The sequence below is a fragment of the Heteronotia binoei genome, chromosome 15, assembly GCF_032191835.1.
Source record: "Heteronotia binoei isolate CCM8104 ecotype False Entrance Well chromosome 15, APGP_CSIRO_Hbin_v1, whole genome shotgun sequence".
NCBI classification, from domain to species: domain Eukaryota; kingdom Metazoa; phylum Chordata; class Lepidosauria; order Squamata; family Gekkonidae; genus Heteronotia; species Heteronotia binoei.
The window spans coordinates 31,126,461-31,142,315 of record NC_083237.1 but is presented as its reverse complement, the minus strand read 5'-3'; positions in this window follow the sequence as shown (position 1 = coordinate 31,142,315).

The window sequence follows — 15,855 nt, the reverse complement described above, 5'->3', positions numbered from 1 at the left end:
CATTGCTCATCCTACATTCTACACGTCTTTTCAGAGAAGCCACAAAAGTTTATTTTTTAAAAACTGATGTCTTTTAGCAGTTTTAAGGCAAAGTGTGTGAAACTATTTTTGGGTATATTTCAGTGTTTTAAATTCTATTTCAGTGAACTATATGATCCTCTAGTTTTCTTCTAGACCTATTTCACAGCACCAAATACATGGACACTACTCCTAACCAAAACTGAAGTGTACCTGAATATGATAATTTTCGATCTGTATCATTATATCCAGAGGCTCCAGTATCATTGCTAGAATTAATAGAACTGTAAAGTTTGGTGATTGCTTCAGTCTCCTCTTTTCTGTTACAATTAGATAGAAGTGCTGTTTTGATGGGTTGTGTTTTTAGACTATCTGGAGAGGTGCATGTGGTATTTTTTTCATTTTCTATAAGTATAAACAATAAAAAATTGCAGAGTTCAGTTAGTGCCATTCATTTTACCCATATAAAAAGATCCTTATTTAATTATATGATTTAAAATGTTATTTTGCCTCATCTGCCAAGAAATGTTCAAACAAATAAAACTGCAACATTATATGATAATCAAAAGTTAAAAAGGTATTGTTATATCAGAACATACTAACATTTTAATGATTAAAATTATTATGATTAAAATTACCATGCTCAACTTTCTTCATTTGGAGAATATTCTCAGTAGAAAATTAGTTGTTGTTTTTTTCCCTCCCACCCATCTACATCCAGACATTCTTGAAGGGATCCAGACATTGCTCAGCATCTGTCATTAGAGTTTCTAGTTGTATGGTTTATGTCTTTAATAATCCTCTCTTGGGCCTGAATCAGAGGTGTTAAAACATGCAACCCGGGATTTGGATGAGGACTTAGTATGAGGACCTAGAATAGGGCAAGTCTGCTTCCTTCTCCCTCTGTCTTGCTTCCTTCTGTGTCACAGCTTGTTTTGCCAGGCTTGCTCAATCACACAGAAGTTACAGAACAGAGCCTCTACTTTCTCCATTGGCTGAAATGCCTCCCTTGGGGAGGAAGGGGGAAAGGGACAAGCTTGCTTTGCCAGACTCTCTCAATCATATAGCAGAAGTCTTCCTTCTGTTGACTGAGGCTCCTCCCCCTCGTACCCTGGGGAGGGAGGGAAAGAGCCAGAGCTTCTTTTGCTCAATTCCCTCAATCCCGTTAGAGAGATCCAAAGAAAGCACCTTTAAAAAAACACTTCAGTGTCCTTTATAAGGTTTGTATCTCCACTTCCTGGAATTACGTTTTATGACACATGTGGCCAAGCCCAGCAAGAGCTGTGTGTGGCTCCCAAGCCCCAGCCCTACGAGGTCTCATTTATGTCAGATTCATTCCTCATAACAAATGAGTTCAACACCCCTGGCCTAAATTAATTAAATAGTAGTTCAAAACCAAATTTCTGCTTGTCAGCTCCTTCTTTCAGCTTCCCTCTATTAAGGCTTCTGTTTATGATGATTACAGAAATATCCCCATCAGATTGGTTAACAAGATTAGCGAGTCTCAATTTTTAATCCAGTACCACCCACCAATGTGCAATACTATAATCAAATGTTCCTCAAGCCACAAGAAAAACTTGGGATACAAATACAGCACTTCATAGATTCTTTTGCTTATGTGGATGTATTTATAATATATGCAAACAAGGAAGAAACAGTATTTTAAAAGTGTCATTTTAAAAGTGTAATTTGGCACTTTTTTGAGAGCCTGTTTCTCCCTTATTTTGGTTGTTATCAGGGCTTTTTTCCTTGGGGAAATGCAACAGAATGGTGTTCCAGAACCTCTTTGTGGAAACAAAACTCTCAAAAAAATGTTTAAAAGTTCATGAGGGGGCAATTGTGTGTTTCTCCTTTATTTCACTCTTTAGTTCTGGCACCTCTTTTTTCAGAAAAGAAAAAAGCCCTGGTTGTTACTGTAGTGCCTTTTCTGTTGTTTTCTTTCTGGAAGCCAATCGAGAATAATGATTTTTGTGGGGTTGCCCCAAGTTCAGAGGGGGTATATCTGTTTAAGTCCACTTTTTATGGGGTTGGAGGACAAATCTGAAGTTTAGAATTCAATCCTAGTATGGGGTGAGTATTGTAAAACAACTGCCTTCTACTGGCTGTTAGAAGGCATGCAAGAGAGAAAAAGAGGCTGTTTAAAATCTTTATTTCCTCTGCTTTTTTTCCACCAAGTCAACCTGACTCCTGGCGACTCCTCGTGAGGCTTGAGGGCAAAAGAATGTTCAGAGGTGGCTTGCCATCGCCTGCTTATATATCACACCCTGGTATTCCTTGGAGGTTTCCTATCCAAATATTAGCCAGGGCTGGCCCTTGTTAGCTTCCAAGATCCGATAAGATTGGGCTTGCCCAGACTGCTGTTCTTTTGAGGGGTTATAGAGTGTTTCGAGCCCGTCCCTGTGGCATCGGTCCCATCGTTGTGGGACCCAGGGGGGCGGCGCAGCGGCCCGCTGAAGCAGCCTGTCGGTCACTTCCAGGTTCCTGTCCTGCATCTTGACCTGTGTTATTAGTGACAGGCTGCTTCGGTGGGTCGCTGCGCCGCCCCCCTGGGTCCCACAACGATGGGACCGATGCCACAGGGACGGGCTCGAAACACTCTATAACCCCTCAAAAGAACAGCAGTCTAGCTCGCTTCCCCCGAGCCCTGCCGCCATAAGCCTCAAGGGGGCTCATTTTGCGGCATCTCCCGGCGGGAGGGTGGCACCCGCACGGGACACATATCAAATGAAAGAGGGGGCGCAGGGCTATCAGAAACAGCCGGTGGAGGGAGTCGGGAGCCCACCCCACTGGGGGATCCACACCCCGAAAGTGATGAAGGTGGCGCAGATAGAGCCAACAGAGCAAACAGGACAAAATAAATAGGCTGCATTATGCAGCACAGTTGAGAAAGTGCCTTATCCCATATACTGATGAAGTATATACAGGATTTGAGAACAAAATTGTTTCCGGCGGTGATATTTGGGGGATTTTTGGGGACGTCACAGGAAGTGCTATGAAGTCACTTCCTGTTTCCGGCAGTGGCATTTGGGGGAAATGATGTCATTTGGGGGAAGTGATGCCACAGGAAGTGATGTCACTTCCTGCTTCCGGCAGGTGGCACGGGGGGAAATGATGTCACAGGAAGTGATGTCACTTCCCATTTCTGGTAGGTGGCGCGGGGGAAAATGATGTCACAGGAAGTGATGTCACTTCCTGTTTCTGGCGGTGGCATGACGTCACCGGAAGTGACGTCACTTCCTGTTTCCGGCGGCGTGCACACACGTAGGGGGGCCCACATAAATCTTGGGCCCCAGGCCCCGAAAGCCCTAGCTACGCCCCTGGTTGTAGCAAATGCCTTTCCTCCCCCCCCACCCCCCACCCCGTGCACATTGTAACCGCAAGAGTGAAATCTCACCCCTATACGAAAAGCCAGCTGCAGCTTTGAAGTCCACACCCTCAAGGACTCTTCCTCTCGGAAAGAGATAACACCTGGGAAGAGCTGGCTGTCTCTGAGGGTGTGAAAAAGACTGTATTGTTTCCCGCCTGTAGAAATCTAGAAAAGACTGGCCCCAATCTTGGGCCAGTATTAAACTCAATCTGCCTCCATACTGTATGTGTGTTCTCAATAAATGGATTAATTGTTAAAAGCAACATGGTCCGTCCTTGCTTGAAGTTCCACGTCTTGACATAGAGACTGAAGGGCTTCTTAGAGATGCTTTACAGAAAAGGAAATGGAAAGTGAAGAGGTGCCTGTAATTCAAGAGCAAACCATGTACAGGCTTATTAAAATAATCATACTGGTGCTTATGTGTATGCTTATTACTTGTGAGATCATGTATAGGGTTGCCAGCTCCAGATTTGGAAATACCTGGAGACTTGGGGGTGGAGCCAAAAGAGGATGGGATTTGGGAGACCAAAGGACTTCAATGGATTATTACTGCCGTAGCATTCACCTTCCAAAGTAGCCATTTTCTCAGGTGAACTGATGTTTATTGCTTGGAGATCAGTTGCAATCCCAGGAGATTATCAGCCACCACCTGGAAGTTGCTGACCCTTAACCCTATGTGTGTGTGCTGCTTCCTAATAAAGGGCTTGCAACAACCAGAAATGTTATGGATGATTCATCAACATGTCAGTTATCAGTATCCTTAAGCGGCATGGTTTCCGTTATTTGCATAGGCTATCGCAGGGGTGGCCAGACTTGCTTAATGCAAGAGCCACACAGAATAAACATCAGATCCTCAAGAGCTGCAAGACATGAATGTCAGATGTTTGTGAGCCACAAGGAGGGAAGGAAAGAAGGCAAATAGATGGAGAGGAGGGAAGGAGAGGTGAAAAGAAACCAACTTTAACTTTAAATGCATTCTCCAAGCCACCAGCTGGCTTGGCTTGGAGAAGTGATTTAAAGAGAGAAATGTCTTCTCCAAGCTGAGTGATTTTTTGGGGGGAGGAGGGGGGCAGTTCAAGAGCCACACGTAAGGTTGCCAAGTCCAATTCAAGAAATATCTGGGGACTTTGGGGGTGGAGCCAGGAGACTTTTGGGGTGGAGCCAGGAGCAAGGGAGTGACAAGCATCATTGAACTCCAAAGGGAGTTCTGGCCATCACATTTAAATGGACCACATACCTTTTAAATGCCTTCCCTCCATTGGAAATAATGGATAGGGGCACCTTCTTTTGGGGCTCATAGAATTGGACCCCCTAGTCCAATCTTTTTGTTTAAAACAATTTTATTGGTAACATATGGTAATAAATCTATATCTTACATCTTTTTTTAAAAAAGCTTTTATCTACTCCATATATTACTTTCTACCCACCCCTCCCCTCCCCCCTCTTACTTGACCCACGCCTGTGTTATTTACTTAAAATGCAAATATTTAAAGGTACCCTTAACTATTAAAACAAAAATTTATATTCTTCTTTTTAAAACTTAATCATTATCAAAGATTGTCCAATGTCCTTTTATTTTCCACTCTTTTTCTACATATCTTCTAAACTTTTTCCTCCCTAGTCCAATCTTTTTGAAACTTGGAGGGTATTTTTGGGAGAGGCACTGGATGCTCTGCTGCAAATTTGGTGCCTCTACCTCAAAAACAGCCTCCACAGAGCCCCAGATACCAGCAGATCAGTTTTCCATTATACCCTATGACAGGGGTGGTCAACGGTAGCTCTCCACTGGCCATGCTGGCTGAGGCTGATGGGAGTTGTAGGCACAAAAACATCTGGAGAGCTACCATTGGCCACCCCTGCTTTATGAGAATCAGCCTCCATAGGGAATAATGAAGTGCCCTGCAGACATTTCCCTCCCCCGCTTTCTGATGACCCTGAAGCGGGGGGGGGGGGCGCCAAACCGGGGGATCCCCTTCCCCCATCTGGGGGTTGGTAACCCTAGCCACACAATATGTGGGAGTCACATGTCACTCTCGATCTGCAGTTTGGCCACCTCTGGGCTATCGTATACTGCATGGATGTAAAACATGTGGCCTGGGGGCCGAATCAAGCACCCAGAGGGCTCCTATCAGGGCCCTGAGCAACTGGCTGTCATCTGCTTCCTTCTCCCTCTCTCTTGCTCCCTTCTGCATCACAGCTTGCTATGCAAGGCTTGCTCCACTGCACAGGAGCTACAGAGCAAAACCTCTGTTTTTTCCATTGGCTGAGGCTCCTCCCTTGGGAAGGAAGGTAGAGCTCATTTTTCCAGGCTTTCTTAATCACACAGCAGAGCTATTGAGCCGAGCCTCTCTTCCTTCTAGTGGCTGAAGCTCCTCCACCTCCTGGTCCCCTGGGGAAGGAAGGAAGGAAAGAGCCAGAGCTTCCTTTGCCCAGTTCCCTGGATCTCATGGGAGAGATACGAAGAAAGCACCTTTAAGACCAACGAGTGTTAATGTTTTAAGCATGTTTTAGTTTAGTTTTTTTAAAATTAAATTGTGTTTGTCTCTGTCCTTTATAAATTTCCTATGTCTGCTACCTAATCTTAAATAGGAACACACACAGGAACACACAGGTCTGACATGGCCTGACCCAACAAGGTCTCATTTATGTTAGATCTGGCCCTTATAACAAATGGGTTTGACACCCCGGTATACTGGTTCCTTGTTGATCTTTTGCTCTGACTTTTGACAGTGTTTAAATTCTTTAATTATAAAAGTTTGCTGACCCCCTGGCCATTAAGGCGTGTGTGTGTGCACGTGCATGTGCATGTGCATTAAAGATGTGTGAGAAATACACAACAAACTGTTCAACACAGCCCATTGCCAACAATTCAACAAAAAGCTCACCAGCATGTGAGACATCAGGGTGTAAGCCACAGCATGCCATAGACTTCATGGCACATGAATTTACACAGATGTGTGCTTGAGAAAGACTAACAGATTCCCTGCATAATCGTTCGTGAACCAGAGCTTTCTGTCAAAACAACAACTATAAACAGTATTTCGACACAAAATATTACTGCCCGTCAATCAAGAAAGGACACCTTGTGTGCCATGCAGCTGTGCCACACACCCAGAAGAGGGCAGTACAGGGCAAGAATGGTACGCGGCCAGCATCTGCCTGCCACTGCAGAGGGGCACCTCTTTTACATCGGGTTCAACACCAGGCACTGAAACACAGGAACTCTTAATAAGCACACATCACTGTCCTCAATCTAGAGGCAAGGGTGCACCATCAGCCAAGGGCAGTATCCAGAACTGCAGTCCATATGAAACTTTTTGATGTTATGTCCCTGCCAGAAAAAGCATCGCCACTTAATTCCTGAATGCCCAGCTACTCTTTGAAGCCTCAAAGTAAGGGGCTGGTGTTCAAAGCAGATTGCAGCTGAAAAACAGTTATACGTGTCAGCCTGTGACATGTCAAGACTCACTGATCTATTGTGGCAATAACCTTTTGTGGACTGTCACAGCTCACCCCCACCCCCAATTAAGGTTCATTTCTGCAAGGTGTCGCAAGACTTTTTGTATTTGCTGGAGCAAAGGAATGCAGCTACCTCTCCAGAATGTGTTTACCTTCCCTGAAGGAAGAACTGGGGGCGGGGTGTGTGTGTGTGTGTCCTTCTGCAGCTCTATCCCAGGAACAGTCGCAAATAGCCCTTGAACATTACAGGAGGCCGATGTGGGCACCAAACGCAAGGCCGTTTACTCAAGAAGTATACAGAGTAATTCTAAACAGGTGTCATTTTACGCAAGGGGCTTACCCCCAGAAAGGTGTTCTTAGGACTGAAGTCAGGGCTTTTTTTGAGCAGCAATGCATAGGAACGCAGTTTCGGCTGGCTTGGTATCAGGGGTTGTGGCCTAATATGTAAATGAGTTCCTTATGGGTTTTCCCTACAGAAAAGCCCCATGGGAGACAATGGTGATATCAGGGGGTGTGGCCTGATATGCAAATGAGTTCCTGCTGGGCTTTTTCTACCAAAAAAGCCCCGATTGCAGCCATAGGCTAGGGTTGTCAATCCACAGTTAGGGAGGGGAGAAGGGCACAGCCTCCATGAAAGAACTGTTAACAGGATTCTCTTAAAGTACTATCACATCTATTAATAGCTTGAAACAACACTGATAATATTTCAAAAATACAGAACTCCAAAACACAGAATTCAAAACGGGTTGGCCATCACATTAGCTCCAGTTACATTTCAAAGTATTGACAACATAAATATCTTTCTTCCTCCTCTTTAGGTGAATGTCCGTAGTGCTTATGATGCAACAAAAAACTTCCAACAGGACACCCGTCCCAATCCGCTTTCAAATGCAATTCAAAAATTTTTCTTCATGTAGCTGATAACTAGATGGGCATTTCTGGAACTTTTCCAACTGCGTTTTTGCCAAAAGCTTCCTCTAAGTTCTGTATTTGAGACAAGGCTTTTGTCAGATCCAAACTTCAACTCTAACATTTTCAATAGATTCCAAGCATAGCAGGAGATTCTCTGGTTTGAAGGCCCTCCCTCCACTTGAGGGTTGTCAGAAAGTGGGGTGGGGGATGTTCACTGGGCACTCCATTATACCCTATGGAGATCGGTCCCCTAGGGTATAATGGAGAATTGTTCTATGGGTATATGGGATTGGGGAGGGCTGTTTTTTGAGGCAGAGCCACCACATTTTCAACATAGCATATAGTGACTCTCCTTTAAAAAAAACCCTCACTGTTTCAAAAACATTGGACCAAGGGGTCCAATTTGAAGAGCCCCCAAAGAAGGTGCCCCCATCCTCCATTATTTCCAATGAGATGAAGGCATTTAAAAGGAGCATGGTCCCTTTAAATGTGATGGCCTGAACTCCCTTCGCAGTTCAGTCATGCTTGTCACACCCTGGCTCCTGGCCCCACCCCCAAAGTCCCCAGAAATGTCCTGAGTCAGACCTGGCAAGAGGCATTCATGGGCAGCTTGCCCATTTAGTACATGGGAGAATTCCCCGTGGACCTCTGCCCCAACGGCTGCCAGCATCCACAGTGGAGCAGGCAACTCCACTGGGATCACGCCCATCACTCGCAGCCAGCAACAATGATAGAGACAGTTGTCATTAGGGTTATGAACTCTGGGTTGGCAAATTCCTAAAGATTTGGGGGTGGAAGGTTTGGTAAGGGGAGGGAACTGAATAGAGTATAATGCCATAGAGTCCACCCTCCAAAGTAGCCATTTTCTCCAGGTGATCTGATCTCTGTCTCCTGCAGATCAGTTGTAATTCCAGGAGATCTCCAGGCCCCACCTGGAAGTTGGCAACCCTAGTTGTTGCAGTGGCCAGGTCCGACCCAAGTGTCGACTATAGGGCTTCCAGTGCAACTGGTGTTCAGCCCAGCATAACTTACTCCTGAGCCATTTCTACTTACTATCCACCCCAAACGTTGCCAGGTGCACCAAAAATCTCCACCCCATTCGTGCCTCTAGCCAAATACACTGAGTTCTGTTCTGTTTGCAGGAACACAGCCAGAGTACAAACAATTACTGGAACAAAACTCCAGATAATGAGCTCCAGTGCAAAGACAAAGAAATGGACAGGCAATACAAATCCAGGTGAATCCTTTAAACCGATACCACATGGAACACAGAGGGAGGGAGAGATTTATGGACTATCTACTCAGTCCAAGCAAAGAACATGCAATAAATCATACATGCCCCCCCCTCTAATGAGAAAAGAGACTCAGGTGGTGGAAGCAATTATGAATAGAGTGGTGCAGGCAGGGCTTTTTCTCTTCTTTTCTTCTCTCTCTTTTTTTTGAGCAGGAATACACAGGAAAGCAGTGTCAGGGGTGGGGTTTAATATGCAAATGAGTTCCTGCTGAGCTTTTTCTACCCCCCAAAAAAGCCCTGGGCGGAGGGCATGTGAACCTTTCACCGCTCTGATTGTTTTCTAGTTGAAGATATGTAAACAAACAAACAAACAAACAAAAAAGTCTCCAAATTGAGGGTTGCCAGCCTCCAGGGACAGCCTGGAGACCTGGAATTACAACTGATCTCCAGACAACGGAGATCAGTTCCCTGGGAGAAAATGGCTGCTGTGGTGGGTGGACTCTATGGGCATTATATCCCACTGAGGTCCCTCCCCCCCATCTCACATCTTGTCTTCCCCCCAGGCTCCCAGAATTTTCCAACTCAAGGTAGGCAACCCAATCAAAACCACATCTGGAGGCTGGACAAAGGTAAAAAAATAGAAAACCTGGCAGGCAGGTCAAGGATTAAATGATCCATCACCATCCATTACAGTTGTCAAGTCTGTGTTGGAAAACACCTGGGGTGGAGCTGGGAGAGGGTGGGGTTTGGGGAGGGGAGGGGCCTCAGCATGGTACAATGCTGTAGAGTCCACCCTTCAAAGCAGCCATTTCTGGAGTGGATCTCTACCAGCTGTAGATCAGGTGCAAAAGAGGGAGATCTCTGGGCCCCACTTGGAGGCTGGCAGCCTTACCATCCATCACCACTCTTGCACTCCGAACTGTAGCTTTCCAGAGGCTGCTTCATATTAAAGTGTGTTGGGGGAGGGGGAATAATTAAAAGCATTTGAGCGTAATTGCCCTTTGGCAGGAGACTGAAGGCCCAAATTGGGGCCGCAGTCTATGGCATGCAAACGGGTGGTTAGGGGAAACTCTTAATACAGTCTGTCACAAGCTCTTGGTCACAGGGACTGCGTGTTCCACTTACAGTCCGTTGGATCTCACTGTGACCAGATGTACTTTCTCTCTCCGCCAGAGATATTCTTAAAATGACTCAGGCTCTCCGCAGAAACTACATCAGCACCAGCAGCCCAGCAGAGCTCCGAGTGGCTTATCTCACTGTCTATCAAAACAAAGTTCCAGTTAATTTCCATTTCAGCATATCTGAGGAAGTGTTAGGGCACACAAAAGCTGAAACCTTGGAAAAAACTTGGTTGGTCTTAAAGGTGCCAATGGACTCAAACTTCGTTCTGCTGCTTCAGACCAAAATGGCTGCCCACCTGAATCTATCAGTCGTTCTTGTTCCACCTTTCCTCTGAGGAACTAAGAACTGAATAAGGTTGCCAGTCTCCAGGTGGTACTTGGAGAATATCCTAGAATTACAACTGGTCTCTAGGTTATAGAGTTCAGTTCCCCTTAGGATAGTGAGGTCGCCTGGCCACCAGCAAAAGATGAGAGGGGTAGAATTATCAGATCTGGGCTGGATATTGTAACTGCATGCAAGAGAGGATCTGGGAGGGAAAGGGCCCCACCCTCTCATCCCTTAGATGTCAGATGCGGAGCCTCTTTGGCTTTTCTTGCCTTATGTTTCATCTTGTATAGGATCTCTCTTCTTACATGGACTTGAAACAATGCTCTCTTATGGAGTCTTGCAAGCAAAAAATCTACTTTGTGAGCTACTAGCATTAAGACTGTAAATTTATACCCCGCCCTTGTCTCTGAATCAGAGTCTCAGAGCGGTTTACAATCTTCTGTATCTTCTTCCCCCACAACAGACACCCTGTGAGGTAGGTGGGGCTGAAAGAGCTCTCACAGAAGCTGCCCTTTCAAGGACATCTCTTGCCAGAGCTATGGTTAACCCAAGGTTGTTCCAACAGCTGCAAGTGAAAGGGTGGGGAATCAAACCCAGTTCTCCCAGATAAGAGTCCACACACTTAACCACTGTAAGCTACTGCATAACTTAGTTTGCTCTTGGGCCATTTTTCCTGAGCTAAGACAAAAACGTGTGAGCTGGAGGCTAAAGTACTGTGAAGTAGCTCACACTAACTCAGCTTAGAAGGAACACTGGCTTGCAGCTGTAGTAAGTTAATATTTCTGAAGTTAATCTGTTTACAGTAAGTTAAATGTATCTACAGGGATATGTCATGTAAGATGTGCTTCTATTTTTGTAAGTAAAATTTCTTTTTCTTGTTACCACTGGAGTCAGATCTTCTTTGTAATTTGTTTGAACAGCATGTTCCCCTTAACAAAATGCTCTGTAAAACTTTTGTGTTTCCAAGGCAAATGATATATATATTTTTTACATTTAACTCAATAAAATTAGGGGGTAGGGTTGCCAGATCCAGGTTGGAAAATTCCTGGAGGCTTGGGAATACAGCCTGGGGGGGACAGGGATCTCAACGGGATACAATGTCATAGAGTTCACACCCCAAAGCATTCATTTTCTTCATGGGAACTAATCTGGAAATGAGCTGTAATCCCAGAGGAACCCCAGATCCCACTTGGAGGCTGGCATCCCTAGTTCCCTTGGAGAATATGACAACTTTGGGAGGTGGACTCTGTGGCTTTACACCCCTCCCTACTGAAGTCCCTCCCCTTCCCCAACCCCATTCTCCTCAGGCTGCACCCCCAAAATCTCCAGGTAGTTCCCACCTCAGAGCTAACAACCCTAAATATCAGCAATCCCTAATGTGGTGCCCAAGGGCACAGTGGCTGCTGGCAGTGTTTTCCCAGGAGCCCACTTACCTCTTTTCCGAACCAAAGAGCCTGTCCTGACTTTTCTCCACTTCACTGAAGCAGGAAGGTACTTCTGAAGGGCTGCCAGCTCCAGATTGGGAAATACCTGGAGATTTTGGGGATGGAGCCAGAGGAGAGTGGGGTTTGAGGACAGGAGAGACTTCAATGGGATATAATGCCACAGAGTCCACCTTCCAGAGCAGTCATTTTCTCCAGATGAACTGATCTCTGTTACCTGGAGGTCAGCTGTAATCTCAGGAAATCTCCAGATACCACCTGGAGTTTGGCAGTCCTACATTAGGGGCCATGATGTTTGTGCCTGTATGGAGCATGCATTTGGAAGCAGTTAGCCCATCATAGAAAGATTATTTTTGTATTTTAATGCTATTGTATTTTAATTCTGAATTTTATTGTTAGAACTTTTATGTTGTGAGCCGCCCTGAGCCCGCTTCAGTGGGGTAGGGCGGAATATAAATCAAATTAAATAAATAAATAAATAAATAAATAAATAAATAAATAAATATTTTGTGACTGGACCCACTTGCGGTCATTCCCATCCACTCTGGCAGCCATATTTGTTCTGGTCCCCACTGTCCTTAAAACTCACTAAGTGCCCACAGGGTCAGTCAGGTTGGTATGAACCCCTGGAATCTATGGTTCTTCCTTCCTCCATATGCATGTTGTGACTAGATAGGTTCAGCCACACAGCCAAAGGTCAGCCGGCGAGCTTGAGAGTAGGGATTAGAGTGAATAGGGGGTCCCCTGCAGCCAGGCCCTACCCTCAGTTGCTGATCAGCTGGCTGGCAGAAGGCCTTACCAGGAGAAAGGAGAAGGCCTAGGCCTCATTGCCAACATTGCACCTGAAGTGATGTCATCACACCAGCAACGTCCACCTGACGATCCGGTATTTAGGCAAAAAAATATGTGGTAGAAGCCAGTTTTACCATTGCATTTTTGCCCAAATATTAGAGCATTCTCAGACATCACTGGCATGATGACATCACTTCCTGTGTGATGCCGCCAACAAGGCCTCGGCCTTTTACTTTCACCTCAGGTCACTCCATCCCCTGCTGGTTGGCAAGAGGGACTTGGCCACCCTAATAGGGATTTGAACTCCAGGTACTGTTCCAATGCCCTGACTGGGATAGCCCAGATTAGCCCAATCTCATCAGATCTCAGAAGCTAAGCAAGATCAGGCCTGGGTTTGTATTTGGATGGGAGACCATCATTCCAGGACACCTATACTAGGATTGCCAGGTCCTACCTGCCTGGCAGTGTGCCATAAAGTTTTTAACCAAATGCTAGAGCATCCCCTGCACAACATGCCCAGCATGATGATGTCACTTCCAGGTGACATCATCATGCTGGGCATCAACAGAGCTTTTTGGGGGGTGGGGATACCCTCGCCAGCCAGCTTTGGGCTGGCGGGTTGGGGGCCCCAAAACTGAGGGAACCCCTGTCCCCAGCGGGAGACTGGGAACCAGTGTTCCCTCTAAGTTAAGTTAGTGTGAGCTAGCTCACAATTTTTTAGCCTCCAGCTCACACATTTTTGTCTCAGCTCAGGAAAAATGGTCTTAGAGCAAACTATGCAATAGCTCACAAGTTTAAGGCCAGTAACTCACAACTTAGAGAACTTTCCCATATGGGCTAAAGAAGTCCTTCATTTCAGCCGTGAAACCACTGCCAGGTGCAGAGCATTCTGGGACACAGGGCAGTTCTGTCTAATTTGTGATTTTTAAAAAAATCTACCCTCCCTTTATGTATTGTGGCTTGTCAGGTGCTTGACAGGTGAGAACTTTACATTTTTGCAGGGCAGGCCCAAGCAGGCAATGAACACCTATCTCTGTCATCAAGGGAAAACTGTTTGCTAGGACAAAAGTATGTTTATTTTAAACATTGTAAACTATAGACTCTACCAGTAGGATCACCAAGGTGTAACAGAATAGTAAAATTCACATTATAAAATTAATGATGAAAACAATAATTTATATGACACATAACAATAAATGTCATAAACTGTGCAAGATGGCTTCTAGAATATAGAATCATAGAGTTGGAAGGAATCCCCAGGGTCATCTAGTCCAACCCCCTGCACAATGCAGGATATTCACAATTTGAAAAAAAAAGTAGTTCACTGTGCAAGCACCGGTTGTTTCCAACTCTAGGGTGACGTCGCATCATGACATTTTCACAGCAGACTTTTTATGGGGTGATTTGCCATTGCCTTCCCATGTCATCTACTACACTTTCCCCCCAGCAAGCTGGGTACTCATTTTACCGACCTTTGAAGGGTGGAAGGCTGAGTCAACCTTGAGCCAGCTACCTGAACCCAGCTTTCGCCGGGATCAAGCTCAGGTCGTGAGCAGACAGTTTGGACTGTAGTACTGCAGCTTTACCACTCTGTGTCAAGCATGCGGTTTCAATGATGAGTCAGGTCTGATGCAAAACTACATTTATTGATAGACCGATACTTTCTATGTAACAGTTTCTTGGGAGTGATGCTAAAGATACATTGATACAACACTTTTAAGGCATACTTCAAAAGGATTCCAAAAGGTGGGGGCGAGGGATGCGCTCTCACACATAAACTATCAAAAATGTCTACATTCTCATAGAAGAAGAAGAAGATGAAGAAGAAGATATTGGATTTATATCCCGCCCTCCACTCTGAAGAGTCTCAGAGCGGCTCACAATCTCCTTTACCTTCCTCCCCCACAACAGACACCCTGTGAGGTGGGTGGGGCTGGAGAGGGCTCTCACAGCAGCTGCCCTTTCAAGGACAACCTCTGCCAGAGCTATGGCTGACCCAAGGCCATGCTAGCAGGTGCAAGTGGAGGAGTGGGGAATCAAACCCAGTTCTCCCAGATAAGAGTCCGCACACTTAACCACTACACCAAACCAGCTCTTGCTTTCCCCAGATGTGCCACACTCCCTAACAGGAATGTATGGGAAGGTGCTGATTACTCTTTCTCAAGTTAGTTTTGTTTCTCTCTACTTCTACTTCGCAAGCAATAAAGCAAGAAGGGGGAGGGGGAAAGAATAACACAGTTAATAGACCTTGGTCCTCCATGATATTTCACAGGCCAGCTTTATGGAGGACTCTAAAACAATCAATTACCAGTGGAATTCTACCATGCTTGACACTGCACCAAAGGGCTTCTTTATTCACAATAAATTTGTGAATTTATATTTATACTTTCCCCTAAATTCACAGGATCTGCATATGTCCCAGAATGCTCTGCAGCATCCAAGGGGGTCAAGGCAAACATCTGTTTGGGGGCTTTCTGAGAAGACATGTGGAAAGTATCCCCTGAAGACTGAAAGTCACCTCTGCTAGGGATGGACCCTCTGTTCACACTGAGCCAGGCATTGGGATTTCAGGATCTCCCTATGCAAACAGAGTGCACACCCTAGAGAAGATACCCCTGTGATTGCACATTGCAGACTAAAGTTGACAGGGGCAGGAAACTTGTCCTTCAAGGAAGTTTTTTTGCCCTTTATTGATCTCCCCTTTCAAAAATTCAGCAGTGGGACAAAGTGGGACTACCTATCAACTCCAGGTTGGGAAATTCCTGGATATTTGGGGGGGAGGGGTGGAGCCTGGGAAGGTACAGTTTGGGGAGGAGAGGGACCTCAGTAATTGCCAGTCTATTGTCCAAAGCAGCTTTTTTCTCCAAAGGAACCAATCTCTCTAATCTGGAGATCAGTTGTAATTCTGAGAGATCTCCAGGACCTACCTGAAGGCTGGCATCCCTACAATTTACCAGGCTATATGACACTGGCCCAAGTCACCCCCACTGTTCATAGTGTTCAGACAGATGCTTGGATCCAGACTAATATTTCTGTGGGAGAAGAGATTTCTGTCCATGGAGCATGATTTTCCTACCTTCTCCCTCTTGTGGCAGACCAAAATGTCACATACCCACCTGGAAATCCTGCTGACTAAGTGGGACCCCATCCTGCCCTGTATAGCCAAGGCATGCCTGATCTTA